We start from the raw sequence: 19,039 nt of genomic DNA, 5'->3' as shown, positions 1-19,039 counted from the left end.
AGAAATTAATGTGTTAGGGTGCTATCAGTTAAAAAAACGAATAGCACCCTGAAGAAAATAACTGAAGTGGGCATGAGGCATATGGCTAAAAATATCAAATAGTCCGTACTAATTTAGAAAATTCCCTGTGGCTCCTGCGCTGGTGGTTCTGTTGTCTTTAGTTACTAGGCCACAGCGGTCATGTCAGTGTGGATGGCATGTCACGTGGCAGCTATTGTGTCACATCCAGGTCCGGCCTTAGGTTTATTGGTGACATGTGCAGTATCTGTGACGTCCTCCCCCTTATGATGCACCATGTAGTGTCCAAATAATTTAATCATACAGTGCCCAATTAAAATCACCTAGTCAATAAACTAGGGATTATATCTTTCTGTTTTTTATATTATAGGTTTGGGCCCTAAATGTCGGATCGGGAGTGCAAGTTGAGGGTGCTCAGGCCATCTATGGTGGTAGTGCCCTCTGTAGTATTGACCAGTAATGTGCCCTGTGCGATCGTGTAGAGATGCAGTTAATAAAATACACTGACCTTGGACTCTCCTACTGAATACATCCGGCTGAATGTAGAACATTATGTGAGGTGAGGTGGAGGGCTCTGCTTAATCTTTGATCTGGCCTCCTGGGACGTGTGGTTATCATTAACTCTTATGAGGAATTAATTCTAGGAGAAAGAAAGACAATGTATTAGGACTAGAGATGAGCGAACCGGGACAACCGAACCCGGTTTCGGTCCGAACTTCCGGAAAAGTTCGGTTCGCAGCGAATCCGAACTTCACCGGGTTCGGCCGAACCCGTTTTGACCGAACCCGGTCAAAAATATTATACAAATCGGCAGCCACTTGTCTCTATTAATCACTGATAGAGAAAAGAGGCTGCTGATTAAAAATAAAATAAAAAGCATTTCATACGTACCTGGTCGTTGTCTTGCGGACGAGTCTCTCTTCTTCCTCCAGTCCGACCTTCTTTTCTGACGCGGCAGCCTGTGATTGGCTGCAGAGGCCTCTGCAGCCTGTGATTGGCTGCAGAGGTCTCTGCAGCCCGTGATTGGCTGCAGAGGCCTCTGCAGCCCGTGATTGGCTGCAGCGCTCACATGGGCTGCATCGTCATCAAGGAATGTCGGGCCGGATGTCGCGAGGGACGCGTCACCAAGGCAACGGCCAGGAGACCGGACTGGAGGAAGCAGGGAGTTCCCGGTAAGTGTGAACGTCTTTTTTTTTTTACAGGTACTCTATATTGTGATCGGTAGTCACTGTCCAGGGTGCTGAAACAGTTACTGCCGATCAGTTAACTCTTTCAGCACCCTGAAGAGTGACTATTTACTGACGTCGCCTAGCAACGCTGCCGTAATGACGGGTGCACACATGTAGCCACCCGTCATTACGGGGCCTCATGCACACGACCGTAAAAACACCCGTTATTAAGGGTCGTAATTACGACCCGAAATAGCGGGCCCATAGACTTCTGTTAGCCACGGGTACCTTCCCGTTTTCTCACGGGAAGGTGCCCGTGCCGTTAAAAAGATAGAACATGTTCTATTTTTTTATTTTACAGGTCGTGCTCGTAATTACGACTCGTAATTACGAGCACGGCCGGCCGCTTTTACGAGCCGTGCTGTCATTATAAGGGTATGTTCACACGACAGCGTCCGTTACGGCTGAAATTACGTGGATGTTTCCGCCTGAAAACATCCCCGTAATTTCAGCCGTTATGGCATATGCAGGCGCTTGAACGCCGCGTCCATTACGGACGTAATTGGCGCTGCTATTCATTGGAGTCAATGAATAACGGCTCCAATTACGGCCAAAGAAGTGACAGGTCACTTCTTTGACGCGGGCGTCTATTTACGCGCCGTCATTTGACAGCGGCGCGTAAATTACGCCTCGTGTGAACAGACAAACGTCTGCCCATTGCTTTCAATGGGCAGATGTTTGTCAGCGCTATCGAGGCGCTATTTTTGGACGTAATTCGGGGCAAAAACGCCCGAATTACGTCCGTAATTAGTGAGTGTGAACATACCCTGTGTTCACACGCACTAATTACGGATGTAACTCGGGATTTTTTGCCCCGAATTACGCCCGAAAATAGCGCCTCGATAGCGCTGACAAACATCTGCCCATTGAAAGCAATGGGCAGACGTTTGTCTGTTCACACGAGGCGTATATTTACGCGCCGCTGTCAAATGACGGCGCGTAAATAGACGCCCGCGTCAAAGAAGTGACCGGTCACTTCTTTGGCCGTAATTGGAGCCATTATTCATTGACTCCAATGAATAGCAGTGCCAATTACGTCCGTAATGGACGCGGCGTTCAGGAGATGAGCGTGCAGATTCTGTGCTGTTGTGAACTCTGCTCTTACCATTACGTAGCTCAGTCTGTTACCTCTCCTCCACTCCTGTCCTCAATAACACCTTCACATGATTGGCAAGTCAACACCCCGCACAAGATCTGCACGCTCATCTCCTGAAATACTCTGTGCTGCTGTGAACTCTGCTCTTACCATTACGTGGTGACTTGCCAATCATGTGAAGGTGTTCTTGAGGACAGGAGTGGAGGAGAGGTAACAGACTGAGAGCTACGTAATGGTAAGAGCAGAGTTCACTGCAGCACTGAATCTGCACGCTCATCTCCTGAAATACTCTGTGCTGCCTTAAACTCTATGGACAGGTCAGGATCCTGTTTCTTTTAAATGCTGCACTATAGCGCAGCCTTATATAGTGGATCGAGCGGGTTCCCCAGCAGCATTTAAAAGAAACAGTGTGTGTGTTTGGGTATGTGTCTTTGTCTGTTTTTATATGTGTGTTTGTGTATATGTGTGTTTATGTATATATGGGTGTGTTTGTGTATATGTGTTTGTGTATATATGTGTGTGTATATATGGGTGTATGTGTATATGTTTGTGTGTAGATGTTTGTGTGTGTGTGTTTTTGTATATGTGTGTGTTTGTGTATATATGGGTGTGTTTGTGTATATATATGGGTGTATTTGTATATATGTTTGTGTGTAGATGTTTGTGTGTGTGTGTGTGTGTGTGTTTTTGTATATGTGTGTGTTTGTGTATATGTGTGTATATGGGTGTGTGTTTATGTGTGTGTTTGTGTATATATGGGTGTGTTTGTGTATATATATATGGGTGTATTTGTATATATGTTTGTGTGTAGATGTTTGTGTATGTGTGTGTTTTTGTATATGTGTGTGTTTGTGTATATGGGTGTGTGTTTATGTGTGTGTGTTTGTTTATATATGGGTGTGTTTGTTTATATGTGTGTATATGTGTGTGTTTGTGTATGGTTGTTTGTGTGTGTGCGTGTATATAAGTGTGTAGGTGAGTAGAAGTATTGTTATTGTTCACATTGATAACTGTTTTTTTATGTTGTTGCAGATTTTGATGTACCGATTGGACTACATTTTCGATTCGTTGGACTACTGCGTAGATCTACGTTTTTTCTAATTTTAATAAAATGGTTAACGAGGGTTTTGTTGGGGATTTCTTATTTCAATAAAAAAGAATTGTCTTTGTGGTTTTTTTTAAACTTTATTAGTGCCTAGATAATGGCAGTTGGCTGATTGACAGCGTCCATTATTAAGGCGGTACTTAGTGTTAGCCGGTGCAGAGGCTAGCACCAACCACCCATTATTACCCCGGTACCCACAACCACCAGGGGTGCTGGGAAGAGCTTGGTACGATCCAGTACCCGACCATCTGTTGTGATGGTCGGGTACTGGGGCGGCCGTAGGCTGGTATTATGAGGCTGGGAAGGGCCAAAAACAGTGGACCTTCCCACCCTTGTAATGCTAGGCTGCTGCTGCTGTGTTGTATCGGGCTGGTTATAAAAATGGGGGGGGGACCCCACGTCGTTTTTTTTTTTTAATTTAACAAATTTAACAATAGACGTTGGGTCCCCCACATTTTTAATAACCAGCCATATACAAGGCCGCAGCAGTCTGGCATTACATGGGTGGGAAGGGCCACTGGTTTTGTCCATTCCCAGGCTAATAACACTGTGTTGTATGTGCTGGTTATGATAAATTGGGTGGAACCCCATGTCTTTTTTAAAAATAAATAAAAATAAATAAATAATTTAAAAAAAATGACGTGGGGTCCCCCCCACTTTTATAAACAGCCAGATACAACACAGCAGCAGCAGCCTAGCATTACAAGGGTGGGAAGATCCACTGGTTTTGGCCCTTCCCAGCCTCATAATACCAGCCTGCGGCCGCCCCAGAGCCCGACCATCACAACAGATGGTCGGGTACTGGATCGTACCTGGCTCTTCCCGGCACCCCTGGTGGTGGTGGGTACCGGGGTAATAATGGTGGTTAGTGTTAGCCTCTGCACCGGCTAACACTAAGCCTCGCCTTAGTAATGGATGTTGTCACTCAGACAGCAGCCATTACTAAAGTGGTAGTAATAAAATTTGAAAAGAAAAAGACAAAGATATAGATAAAATATTTTATTGAAATAAAGCACCCCAAACACAACCCTCATTAACCATTTTATTGTAGAAAAAAAAACCGTCATCGAAGTAGTCCTCGAAACCGACGTAGTCCAAACACCAAACCTGTAAAAAAAAAAAAAAAATGAAATAAAACATGTCGTAGGCTTAGACTCAGTTTAATGTGTGATACTGACTGTTATACCATGTATAGAAGCCTGCCGCGAAGTTGACTTAGATACAGGGCGCCAGCAGACAGTATCATACATGGCCATACAGACATATATACAAACAAACATACATGCAAACATACATACATACATACATATATACAAACATACACACATACATACATGCAAACTATCATACATACACACACACATGAAACCATACATACAAACATGCAAAGATACATACATACATATATACAAGCATGCACAAATATACATGCATACATAAATACATGCAAACATAATTACATACATGCACATATATATAAACATACATGCAAACATACATGCAAAAATAAAAACATGCAAACATACATGACAACATACATACATACATGCAAACATACATACATACATACATACATACAAATATATACATTCAAATATACATATAAACATGTATACATACATGCCAACATACATGACAACATACATATATGACAACATACATACATGCAAATATACATTCATGCAAACATACATAAATGCAAACATACATACATACATACATACATGCAAATATATACATGCAAATATACATACAAACATGCACATATATACATACATGACAACATACATACATGACGACATACATACATGACGACATACATACATACATACATACATGCAAACATACATAAAATGCAAACATACATACATTCATGCAAACATACATACATACATGCAAATATATACATGCAAATATACATGCACATATATACATACATGCCAACATACATACATGCAAACATACATACATGCAAATATACATACAAAAATACATGCACATATATACATACATACATACATGACAACATACATACATACATACATACATGACAACATACATACATGACAACATACATACATGCAAACATACATTCATGCAAACATACATACATGCAAACATACATTCATGCAAACATACATACATGCATACATACATACAAACATACATTCATGCAAACATACATACATGCAAACATACATACATGCAAACATACATACATACATGCAAATATATACACGCAAATATACATACACACATGCACATATATACATACATGCCAACATACATGCAAACATACATGCACATATATACATACATACATGACAACATACATACATACATGCAAACATACATACATACATGCAAACATACATACATGCCAAAGAAAATAATAATACGTTCATACTTACTTTCCTCCTGTCCGGCCTCCAGCGATGACGTTTCATCCATGTCGCCGCTGCAGCCTGTGATTGGCTGCAGAGGCGGTCACGTGGGATGAAGCGTCATCCTGACGTGCGTGACCGCCACTACAGCCTGTGATTGGCTGCAGCGGCGAAAGGGATGAAACGTCATCGCTGGAGGCCGGACAGGAGGAAAGTAAGTACGAACGTATAATTTTTATTTTTTTATTACATTTAAATTGTATTTTCCGCGTGCCGAGCATGTACTGTCAAGGTTGCTGAAAGAGTTAGTGCAGCCCATTAACTCTATCAGCACCCTGGACAGTAAAATGCTCGGCGCACGGAAATTACAGGTTCGGTCAGAACTAGTTCGGTCCGAATCGAACTTTTTTGTGAAATTCGGCGAACTAGCCGAACCGAACTTTTGAAAAGTTCGCTCATCTCTAATCTTGACCTTACGCTTTTTCAGGCAATCCCAAAACTCTGATGTTATTTCGGCGCAGACGATTTTCCAATCGCTTCTGCAGCTTCTTCCAAGGCTGTTAAGGCCCTGGGTACAGGATAAATCCCATCTTCCAGGCCGAAATGCGTTCCTCAGCATGGGACATACGTTCCCTCATGGCCTGCATATCCTGCCTTATGAGGCCTATATCGATCTTAACCCCTTCGCGCTCAGCGACGTACTATTCCGTCGCGCTGACCGACACATTCACGCTCAGCGACGGAATAGTACGTCGCAAGGAAAATGCATCTCCATTTTCCAACAGCGCGTGCACGAGCTCTGACAGCTGCTGTTTCCGACAGCAAGCTATCACAGCTCAATACGCCGGGACCTGTCGCGATGGTCCCGCTTCCACGATCGCCACTATTGGTCAGTTAGTGAGTAACTGTCCAATAGTGGCAATCGGTCTCTTCACTTCCTCTCCCTGACATCACATCCTGCCGCTCCCGCCCTGAACGCCTCTGTTGGAGATAGCGAGGCGTTCAGAGCGGTTGTGAGAAAGAGAGAGAGAAGAGAAAGTTAAAAAAAAAGTCTAAAAAAAAACTTTTTTCGGCATCCCACCTCTCCCATCCACTACCCATTCCTGTACCCTTCCTCCTTGTGTTCCCCCCACGTTTTTGGTCACTGATCACCTATCACCGACCACTTCTTCGTCTTCAGGACCAATTTCTTGGTCCCTGGGGATTATTTTTTTCTTTTTTTTTCTTTATAAAAAACATATAAAACCAAAAAATATATAAAAATTAAAAAAAAAAAAAAAATAGTTAATTTAGACAATTTAACTGGTTAGTTTAGTAATAGGGTTAGTTAGTGTCAGGGAACCGTCAAAAAGCGTAGTTAGGTATAGCGTCAGGGAATTTATTGTCAGGAATCCGTCACCGTAGTTAGATCTAGCGTTAGGGGTCCATCACCGTAGTTAGGTTTAGCATCAGGGAAGCTCGGAATAATCTAGATAGGTTTAGTGTCAGGCACCCGTCACCGTAGCTAGGTTTAGTGTTAGGGAAGCTCGGAATAATCTAGTTAGGTTTAGTGTCAGGGAATAGTCGCCGTAGTTAGATTTAGTCTCAGGGAAGTTCAAATAAAATCTAGTTAGGTTGAGTCTCAGGGAAGCCCACTCGTTCTATAAAAACTCCAATTTTTTTGGCTGGTTTAGGTAGCAGCCTATTGTTCCTAGTTAGGGAAGTAATGAATGTCCCAACGGATATTTAGTGCCGAAGAGGCATATTAATTTCTTGACTCCGACAAAGAGTCGTCGGATGGTGAGACCCTGTTTTATTTATCCACCTCCTCATCCAGTGATGAAGAAGAGGAATACCCTAGGAGACGCCCCAGGACCACCACCTCAGTTCAAGCCCCCGAGCGAAATGACCCCATTTGGACCCCCACACCAGACATTTATGAGCCCCAAATCCCCCGAGAAGTGTATTTCTATTGATGAGTCCCTGGTACATTTTAAAGGGAGGCTTCAATTCTGCCAGTACCTGCCGAGTAAGAGGGCAAGGTATGGCGTGAAGATGTATAAGCTGTGCGAGAGTGCATCAGGGTATACCTACAAATTTAGAATATATGAAGGGAAGGACAGCAGTATTCAGCCCCCAGAATGCCCCCCCTACTTGGGAATTAATGCAAAAATTGTGTGGGATTTGGTGCACCCACTGCTGGATCAGGGTTACCACCTCTACCTGGATAATTTTTATACCAGCGTCCCGCTCTTCAAATGCCTCGCTTCCATAAGTACTGTGGCATGCGGCACTGCTAGAAAAAATCTGAGAGGTCTCCCTATGACTCTGCTTGGGCAAACACTCAGAAGGGGTGAGAGCAGGGCACATTCTAGCAGCAACATATTGTGTGTCAAGTACAAGGACAAGAGAGATGTCCTTGTATTGACAACAATATATGGCCACACCAGTACCCATGTACCTGTATGAGGTACCAGTACAGAGACCCCCAAACCAGACTGCATCCTGGACTACAATAGGTACATGGGAGGGGTGGACTTGTCAGATCAAGTCCTAAAAACCCTACAGCGCCATGCGGAAAATGAGGGTGTGGTTTAATAATCTGGCCGTGCACATCATACAGATGGCATTGTACAATGCGTTCAATGCGTATGTGCTACGTCGATGTGCAGGCCAGAGGGGAACTTTCCTGGAATTTCAAGAGGTGGTTACCAAGAACCTAATCTTTAGGGACCAAGAAGGGTTGGCACCCAGCACTTCTGGAAGCGAGGCCACACGCATCGTACCAGGGCAACACTTTCCAGGAGAAGTTCCCCAAACTGGCAAGAAGGGAAAAAGTCAAAAGAGGTGCAGAGTCTGCTCAAAGAGGGTGATAAGGAAGGACACAACATACCAATGCGACACGTGTCCCGAAAAACCAGGGCTCTGTATGAAAGATTGTTTTAGAATTTATCATACATCCCTTAATTTTTAATTTAACCTGATGCACTCCACACACAGCTTATTCCCCTCATCTTTCCCTTCTGAGCCCTGCCGTGTGCCCAGGCAGCTGATAACAACCAAATGTAGGGTATTGCCGTACCCGGGAGAACCCACATTCCAGCTTATGGGGTGTATATCTCCGGTGGCACATGCTGGGCACACTATATCGGACATTGACCTGGCATATATATATATAGAAAATTGCAAATCTCACTCTGCACCATCTGCTGCGCATTATCTTTTACACAGTACCTGTGGGGTCAAAATGCTCACTACACCTTTAGATGAATGTCTTAAGGGGTGTCATTTTTAAAATAGGGTCACTTCTCGGGGGTTTCAATTGTACTGGTACCTCAGGGGCTTCTGCATACATGACTTAGCACCAGAAAAGCTCCAGTAGGTCAAATGGTGGTCCTTTCCTTCTGTGCCCTGCCGTGTGCCCAGGCAGCTAATAACAGCCACATGTAGGGTATTTCCGTACCCGGGAAAACCCACATTACAGCTTATGGGGTGTATATCTCCGGTGGCACATGCTGGGCACACTATATCAGACACTGACATGGCATATATATATATATATAGAAAATTGCAAATCTCACTCTGCACCATCTGCTTACCTGTGGGGTCAAAATGCTCACTACACCACTAGATGAATGTCTTAAGGGGTGTAGTTTTTAAAATGGGGTCACTTCTCGGGGGTTTCAACTGTACTAGTACCTCAGGGGCTTCTGCATACATGACTTAGCACCAGAAAAGCTCCAGTAGGCCAAATGGTGGTCCTTTCGTTCTGAGCCCTGCCATGGGCCCAAATGGCAGTTTATCACCACAAATGGGGTATTGCCACACTAAGGACAAATTGGGCAACAAAATGGGGTATTTTATTTCCTGTGAAAATAAGACATTTTGATCAAAAATTACATCTTATTGGAAAAAATTACATTTTTTTACAATTTCACAGACCAATTCAAATAGGTACTGTGAAAAAACTGTGCTGTCAAAATGATAACAACAACCATAAATGAATTCCTTGAGGGGTGTAGTTTCCAAAATGGGGTCATTTCTGGTGGGTTTCCATTGCTTTGATACCTCTGGGGCTCTGCAAATGTGACATGGCACCCGAAAACAAATCCAGCAAAATCTGGACTCCAACAAACACATAGCGCTCCTTTCCTTCTGAGCCCTCCCAAGGGCCCAAACGGCAGTTTATCACCACAAATGGGGTACTGCCGCACTAAGGACAAATTGGGCAACATAATGGGGTATTTTATTCCCTGTGAAAATAAGAAATTTAGATCAAAAATAATATCTTATTGGAAAAAATGTCATCTTTTTAATTTCACAGCCCAATTCAAATAGGTACTGTGAAAAAACTGTGCAGTCAAAATGATAACAAAAACCATAAATGAATTCCTTGAGGGGTGTAGTTTCCAAAATGGGGTCACTATTGGGGGATTCCTACTGTTTTGGCACCTCAACACCTCTTCAAACCTGGCATGCTGCCTAAAATATATTCTAATAAAAAAGAGGCCTCAAAATGCACAAGGTGCTTCTTTGCTTCTGAGGCTTGTGTTTTAGTCCACGAGAACACTAGAGCCACATGTGAGACATTTCTAAAAACGGCAGAATCTGGAAAAGACATATTTAGTAGTATTTCTCTGGTAAAACTTTCTGTATTTCAGAAAAAAATTTCATCGAATTAAAATTCAGCAAGAAAAATGAAATTTGCAAATTTCACCTCCACTTTGCTTTAATTCCTGTGAAATGCCTGAAGTGTTAAAAAACTTTCTAAATGCTGTTTTGAATACCTTGAGGGGTCTAGGTTTTAAGATGGGGTGTTTTATGGGGGTTTCTAATACATAGGCCCCACAAAGCCACTTCAGAACTGAAGAGGTACCTTTAAAAAAAGGCTTTTGAAATTTTCTTAAAAATATGAGAAATTGCTGTTTATGTTCTAAACCTTGTAACGTCCAAGAAAAATAAAAGAATGTTCGAAAAACGATGCAAATCTAAAGTAGACATATGGGAAATGTGAACTAGTAACTATTTTGGGTGGTATAACTGTGTTTTACAAGCAGATGCATTTAAATTCTGAAACATGCTATTTTTTCAAAATGTTCTCTAAATTTTGCAATTTTTCACCAATAAACACTGAATTTATCAACCAAATTTTACCATGCACATGAAGCCCAATGTGTCACGAGAAAACAATCTCAGAATCGCTTAGATAGGTTTAAGAATTCCGACGTTATTACCACATAAAGTGAAATATGTCAGATTTCAAAAATGGGCTCTGAGCCTTAAGGCCCAAACTAGGCTGCGTCCTTAAGGGGTTAAGGGGTTAAATTCAAGTTAAAGATCACTACATCTGTACATAGAAGCTGACAAATATATCAATAGTGTCACTTATATAAATTGAATCATTGTGTAAAACTGTCACTTCTGTATTTAACCCCTTAATGACCAGCCTATTTTGGACCTTAATGACCAAGCTATTTTTTAAGTTTTTCAATCGTCGCATTCCAAGAGCTATAACTCTTTTATTTTATCGCTGTATAAGGTCTTGTTTTTTGCGGGACAAGTTGTATTTTATAATAGCAGCATTTTGAGGTACATATTATTTATTGATTAACTTTTATTAACTTTTTTTGGGGGGGAAATAGAAAAAAATCAGAAATTTTGCCACTCTTTTTTGCGTCCTAAATCTACGCAGTTTACCGTGTGGTATAAATAACACAATAACTTTATTCAGCAGGTTGTTACGATTGCAACGATACCAAATTTGTATAGTTTTCGTATGTTTTACTACTTTTACACAGTAAAAACGCTTTTTTTTTTAAAGTATTTGTTTTTGTGTCTCCGTATTTGAAGAGCCGTAACAATTTTATTTTTTCGCCGATGCAGCTGTATGAGGGCTTTCTTTTTGCGGGAAGACTTGTAGTTTTTATCGGTACCATTTTGGAATAGATGCGACTCTTTGATAACTTTTTAGTCACATTTTTTTAAAGTCAGGATTCACAGAAAACAGAAATTTTTCCATCTTTTTTTATTTAATTTTTTACGGCGTTCACGGTGCGGGTTAAATAACATTATAGATTTATAGTCGGGGTCGTTACGGACGCGTCGATACCAAATATAGGTAACTTTTTTACTGTATTTTGTTTTTTTAATACTAAAGCAGTTTGTAATGGGAAAAGCTGGGTTTTTCATTTTTTTTTCACATTTTTTTTTATTAACTTTATCAAACTTTTTTTTTTACTTTTTTACTAGTCCCACTAGGGGACTATAATATGCGATTCTGCGATCGCTATTATAATACACTGCAATACTTTGTATTGCAGTGTATTATGCCTGTCCGTTTAAAACGGACAGGCATCTGCTAGGTCATGCCAGAGGCATGCCCTAGCAGGCATTCATTACAGGCAAACCTGGGGGCCTTTGTTAGGCCCCCGGCTGCCATGGGAGACACTGACACTCGGCGATTGTATCGCCGGGTGTCGGTGGGAGAGAGAGGGAGCTACCTCCCTCTCTCCAAAACCACTCAGCTGCGGTGCTCGCTATTGCGCACCGCATCTGAGGGGTTAAACATGTGAGATCGATACTTATATCGATCTCACACGGCAGAGCAGGGACGCTTCTAGCAGCTGAGAGCAGGGAGATCTGACAGCTCCCTGCTCTGTAAACTTATTCCGATGCCGCGACGTAAAAAGTCTATGGCATCGGAATAAGGCCCGTTAGTGACCGACGTAGAAACACGATGGGCCGGTCACAAACGGGTTAAAGGGGTCGTCTCATCATAACAACTTTACCTTCAAACAACGTATTCTTTTTATTCCGGACACTACAGGCACTGACCAATAGGCAACTATTTTTCTAGACTGTGCTCCATTTATAATTCAAGTGTCTTCTTTTGGGGCCCCTCAGGTAGCAAGGCACCAGTGAGGCTTTTACCTCTGCAACCCCTATTATTATGCCCTTGATGATTATACACCGTTCAGCCATAAAATTAACCCCTTAAGCCTCCATAAAATAAATGTACGTCATGGATTGCCTTACATAGGGCCACCGTAACGTACTATTCCATCATGGTGATTGTGTGGCACAGGAGGAGCCCGGCTGTGATTGAAACCTCTGATCTTGACAATTTAACCTCTTAGATGGTGTAGTCAATGGCAACCGCAGCATTTAGGTGGGTAGATAGCGGGAAGCGGCTCCCTCTGTCACTCCATAAGTACGCTGTGATTTTATCATGGGGCTGTCAGTACGCTGACTACAGAACAAAGTGGAAGGTAAAAACAGCAAAAGAAAATCACAGAGAGGACCACCACTGAAAACTCCTGAGAGTGCCTTGACCTGCCTAGGTAGAGTCGTGTGTTAACCATTAGACCATACTATCCCCCCCACCCCCACTTAGTAAAGACACGTGACACCGAGGTTGGATGTGAAATGGCCACAGCAGCCGTTTATTAATTTCACAGTTTTATAAAAACAATTTAAATCCGAACTAGTTAGGAATCCACCAGAGAATTCCTCCTAATAATTCACATGACCCAACATGGGTCAGAATCATAAATAACAATTAAACGTTAACATTAACCCGAGCAGAGGAAGCCCTTGAAGCCCCTTCAGATGTTCCTTATTAAGAACACACCGAATTAGCCATCTGCAAACCACCAATTACCTCCAGCCGTAAACCAGCTCGGAAGCACCGTTCACCTCTGCAGATGGCTCCAACCACTAGAAGTCCACTTCAAGGGGATAACACCCGATGAAGCCCTCAAGTGATATACCGACCACTAGAAGTCCACTTCAAAGGGATAACACCCGATGAAGCCTTCAAGTGATATACCTTCTACCAGAAGACCACTTCAAAGGGATAACACCCGATGAAGTCTTCAACCATGTACCTTTTTTGGGGGACGCATACCCCCGATGCGACCCCCCCACCATTTTGTACTGACTGGCCTCAAGGACTCCCCCCGCCAGCTGCCATGACAACAGAACCTACTCCGGAAAAAAGAAAAACATGTTAAATAAGCACACAAATAAAACACAACGCTCATAGACGGACGTACATAAGACCTAAGGAGTAACAAACCAAGGGTGGGAGGGTGGGAGCTTACTTCCCTCCTTCAGCTCCTTCCAACTCTCCCTCACCTCATTAACCCTTTCCCTACCAGGACGGTCATGTCGGCCTCCCTTCACCCTGCGGCTGCGTCCAGCCTCTTCTAGAGTTAATACATTTGTGGTCAGGTCTCTACAGATACAATACACAGCTACCGATGATGTGGTATCCGGCATCTGACACACTTATTGGTTCCCTATCTGTTGACACACGTTGGCAGCTCATGTCATGAGAAGCATCATGGACTACACTCTGGGCATTTGTGTCATGGGAGACACGTGATACTCCCACCAGTGACACATGCTTGATAGACTTCTGCACCGTGCAATGGTACCGCTCATCATCACATCCGGGGCAGTACTTTATGACATCAGATGCTATTTGGATTATGTGCAGGGAGTACTCCTCTATCCCCTGCACCATTATGGACTGACATCGGGTGACCAGCTAAACTATGCGGCTGACTTCTTTCTACATCGGGGACATACAAGTACTAATGCTGTGATCAGTGCAACTTTATTTTGTACTGGTCCTTCTTTTTGGAATATCTAAATATATAATTATTGTCATGATCAATACAACCTTCTGTACTGTGTCTTATATTTACCCAAACAACAATTATCTCACACATCTATTACTGTATACTCAGGATCTGATTGGTATGGCCAGTAACTATATTTGCTTCCCTTATGAACTACAACCTTCGGACAAAGGGAATGGCACTGGAAGTGGACGTTTTTTGGTCATTTCTTCGGTCTCACTAATAATTATCCGGGTGGATCTAGCGTATAATAGGTACAGTAGGCTCGAGTGTTGTATTGCTGTCATCAGAGCGGCTATCCCGCAGTGGTGGGCAGGGTTTAAGTAGGGTGTGTAATAGAGAGAGTTCCCAGCATTATCATTCCCTTACCCCCTACAACATTAGTGAGGCCTCATCTAGAATATGCAGTTCAGTTCTGAGCTCCAGTTCATAGAAAGGATGCCCTGGAGTTGGAAAAAAATACAAAGAAGAGCAACGAAGCTAAGAAGGGGCATGGAGAATCTAAGTTATGAGGAAAGATTAAAATAATTAAACCTATTTAGCTTTGAAAAAAGACGACTAAGGGGGGACATGATTAATTTACATAAATATATTAATGGCACATACAAAAAATATGGTGAAATCCTGTTCCATGTAAAACCCCCTCAAAAAACAAGGGGGCACTCCCTCCGTCTGGAGAAAAAAAGGTTCAACCTGCAGAGGCGACAAGGCTTCTTTACAGTGAGAACTGTGAATCTATGGAATAGGCTACCGCAGGAGCTGTCACAGCAGGGACAGTAGAAGGCTTTAAAAAAGGCTTAGATAATTTCCTAGAACAAAAAAGTATTAGCTCCTATGTGTAGAAATTGTTCCCTTCCCTTTTCCCGTCCCTTGGTTGATCTTGATGGACATGTGTCTTTTTTCAGCCGTACTAACTATGTAACTATGTAACATTACAAATTATATTCACTTGGGGCTGGTGTTGTTTTATAAAATTTATTTTGATTCTTTAAATTAAGGTTTTAAGTGGTGGTTGTCTTTGCGATTTTTTTGCTGTTTTTGTCGTTCCACTATGTTCTGTATAAAGCTTAGATTTAACTGCGTTGTCTGTATTCTGACTTCTTTATCATAACAGAGCTATACCAGGGCCTCATACACCCTATGTGATTCCCCAACAGAATACATAAAAGGGCCGATCAGTGCTCCAGCATTTTTTGCAAATCACACTAGCTAGAATCGCAAATGCATGCAACCAATTGGTAAACGTTTGCGGAATCAGGAGATAACACCTTTTCTCCTCCTCTTCTTTTTTGCTCTAGTCCTTCTTCTCCTGGTCCAGATAGAACTTCTTCAAGGGGAGGAGGGGGAAGATCTCCACATACTCTTCCTTCCCTATATGTTTCCTGACCTCCTGCTAAAGATGGGCACCCAGGGATCTCTCGAAGCAGACATACACAGCCAACTGATCCCCGTTTACCTCATTAGGTGTCTCAGTCTGGACTGAGACCGCAACCGCCTCATGACTCACCAGAAGAGGCTTAACAAGGGAAAATGTGGAAAACCTCCCTCCTACCCAGACTTTACAGGACCGCCCACGCGAAAACCTGGGATGGACCCGCACCCTTCACCAGGGAACCGCCCCACCATGTTCATCAGGCACCCCACTGAGTCCCCCAGGCATCTACACATGCCTCCTCCTGTGTTACCCCACAGCACCTAGCGGCAGAGGGCGAACCTGACCTAAACAATAATGGCACAGAGCACCAATAGTGATGCTTTTGAAAAGTATCAAAAAGCTTTATTAAATATAGAGGACAAATGACAAAAAGAGTCACACAATAGATATACCAACATCTCCGGAAGTGAAATACACAGGGTGAACACATGCCCATAACAATACGGATACATTTTATTTATAAAGTACAAAGTGCTAAGCAATATATGAAATAAAGATATATACCATATATAATATAAATTGTCTTTGCAATACTGCAGGATGGATAAGGACATGGACAAGAAGCTAAATACAAGTATTGATGGTCCTAGGATAGTTGCAACACATGTTCAAAAGAGTACAGCATATGAAATAACATGCCGCAATATATACCCATCTGTATGACATAACCGGGATGGCGCCAATTACGAAGTACGTTTCGGCGCAGCCCTCGTCTGGGGGTGACAACATCTCCTAACAGGTATAATATAATAATATATATATTATATAATTTATTATTATATAATATCATATAAATTTTGGTGTAATAATAATAATGATACTACAGTAAACTGGAGATGACCGCCCAACAATGCGAATATAACCCCTTAATAACATTACGCCTTTTCACGGCGGTCATTAAAGTGGTTCTCTGGAAAAACTTTTGGTCTCATGTTTACTTGATAAAGGGGTTCTGTTTCCCCTAAACGCATTGTGCCTCAAGAGAACCTCTATCTCTCTTTTTTATGTATGTTTTATTATGATCTATTGTTTTAGACAATGAATTATATATATATTTTTCTCAAAAATGTGTTGGACTCCCTGAAGTATTGCGCCTGGATGTTGTCTCTTTTTTACAATGGATCCCACATGGTTCCCACTGTTTTTATCTACCTGCTCTTACTGAAGATGTCCACAAAACTAGCATAATAAGATGGTAGATCGGAGAGTGACTGAGGCAGTGGAGGCAAAACAGGGCGGACTCCAGTCAAGGACCTGGGCGTGTAGATGAAGCCAAGGCAGACCCAGTAGAACCGGGTTGATGGCTTTAGGCAGGAATAGGAAGGTGATCTGTTCAGAGTGAAGGACTCCAATTTGTGACGTCAGTGGTTTTATGATAGCCACAATAGGATCGGGCAATGGTAGTCCATTTACAGAAGCAATAGCAAGGGGTCTCTAGAAGATCTGTGGGTAGATGTAGTCGGTCCACTAAATCCTGCTGGATGAAATTTCCAGCTACCCTGGAGTCAAGATAGGCAGAGGAGAAGTGTGATGTCTCTCCCGAGATGATGGTCACAGGAATAGATAATTTGGAAGAGGTTTTGACGTTTGGCATCATCCCACCTAGAGTTGCCTCTCTAGGTGCTGGAGTTTCCCAGCTTTTGTGGACATTGGTGCACGAAACGGCCTTTAAGTCCGCAATACAAACACAGACCTGAACGAGGGTGCCAATCTGTGAAAATGTCTCTCCCCCGAACCTCCTGATCGCGTTCCTGGATCCTCATGTTGACCCAGGTAGCCAACAGGATAAGGGCATCCAGGGTAGGTGGGAGGTCGCGGGCTGCCAGCTCGTCCTTGATGTGTGAGGACAGTCCCTGCAAAAAGGTCACTACCAATGCTTCATTGTTCCATGCCAACTCTGTTGCCAGGGTACGGAAGGAGATGGCATGTTCTCCTACTGTGGACGCCCCTTGCTTCAGGGTTAGCAGAGTGGCTGCTGCTGAGGATGTTAGACCCGGCTCCTTGAACACCGCACGAAAAGTCTGTAAGAACAGGGATAAGTCCAAAATTTCTGGCCCCTGACGTTCCAAGATGGGCATCGCCCATGCGAGGGACTTGCCAGCGAGGAGGGAAATAATGAACGCTATCTTGGCCTCATCAGAGGAGAAGAGGAGAGCACACAGTCTAAAATGCATGGTACATTGATTGATGAACCCTCTCAGGCTCTAGGATCACTGTCATAGCGAGGAGGAAGAGACAGTGCAACTGTGGATCCGGAACAGACAGGAGAAGTAACGGGCAGTGGAATGGCAGCAGTCTCTCGGGAAGGAACAGGGAGTTGATCCGGGTGATGATGGAATTTACAGCCACGAGGAGTTGATCCTGGCGTGCATGTAGGTCACACATATCCGTCCGTATGACCTGAACTGTGGTCTTAGTCTGGCCAGCGGGTTCCATGGCCTGAGCGTACTGTCACGATCTAGGGTACAGATCTAGCCGTCTTTAGCTTGACTTTTAACGCATTAAATACACAGTGGAAAGATCCCTTATTTTGCAGCAAGTTATCAGAGTCAAGTTAAAGATGGCTACATCCTTATGTGGACCCACTAGGCCGCTCTGCCATAGCAGGCTCCGGCGCAGATAGGGCTAGGTGTGGCAGGTTGCGCCAGTCGAGGCGGATGGCACCAGGGATGGCAGATGACACACAGTTGTGGTGATACAGCAGGCTGTACCACACGACTCAAATACAAGGCAGGTACAGTTAGGAAACATCACGAGATACAAGAGATAGGATGCAGGGAACGGGAACACTGGGAGCAAGCAGGAAAACCCTAAGGGACCACTTGCAATACAAACATGGGAAAAGTACAAACAACGTTCAAGCAAGGAGTGGGAGGGCAGAGCCCTTTTTATAATCCAGGGTGCACTGGGGTAGGATAGGAAACTTTTAGGAAGTGCGTGCGCTGCCTCTTTAAGGCACTCCTCGCACACTCCAGGAAGGGAAGGTCGCACCAGCCGTGGTCTCTGGGGAGGAGAATTTCGGCAGGTGTGCAGGTAGTGGCGGTCGCGGCCATTTGCAGAGGGTGAGCGGCAGCGGTCCGTAGCCATAACACTGAGCTTTTTTTTGGTGCTTTATATATAAACTGAGCTTATTTCTAGCCCTGTCTCT

This window comes from Rhinoderma darwinii, chromosome 4, assembly GCF_050947455.1.
Source record: "Rhinoderma darwinii isolate aRhiDar2 chromosome 4, aRhiDar2.hap1, whole genome shotgun sequence".
Taxonomy (NCBI): Eukaryota; Metazoa; Chordata; class Amphibia; order Anura; family Rhinodermatidae; genus Rhinoderma; species Rhinoderma darwinii.
This window is presented reverse-complemented; position numbering follows the sequence as displayed.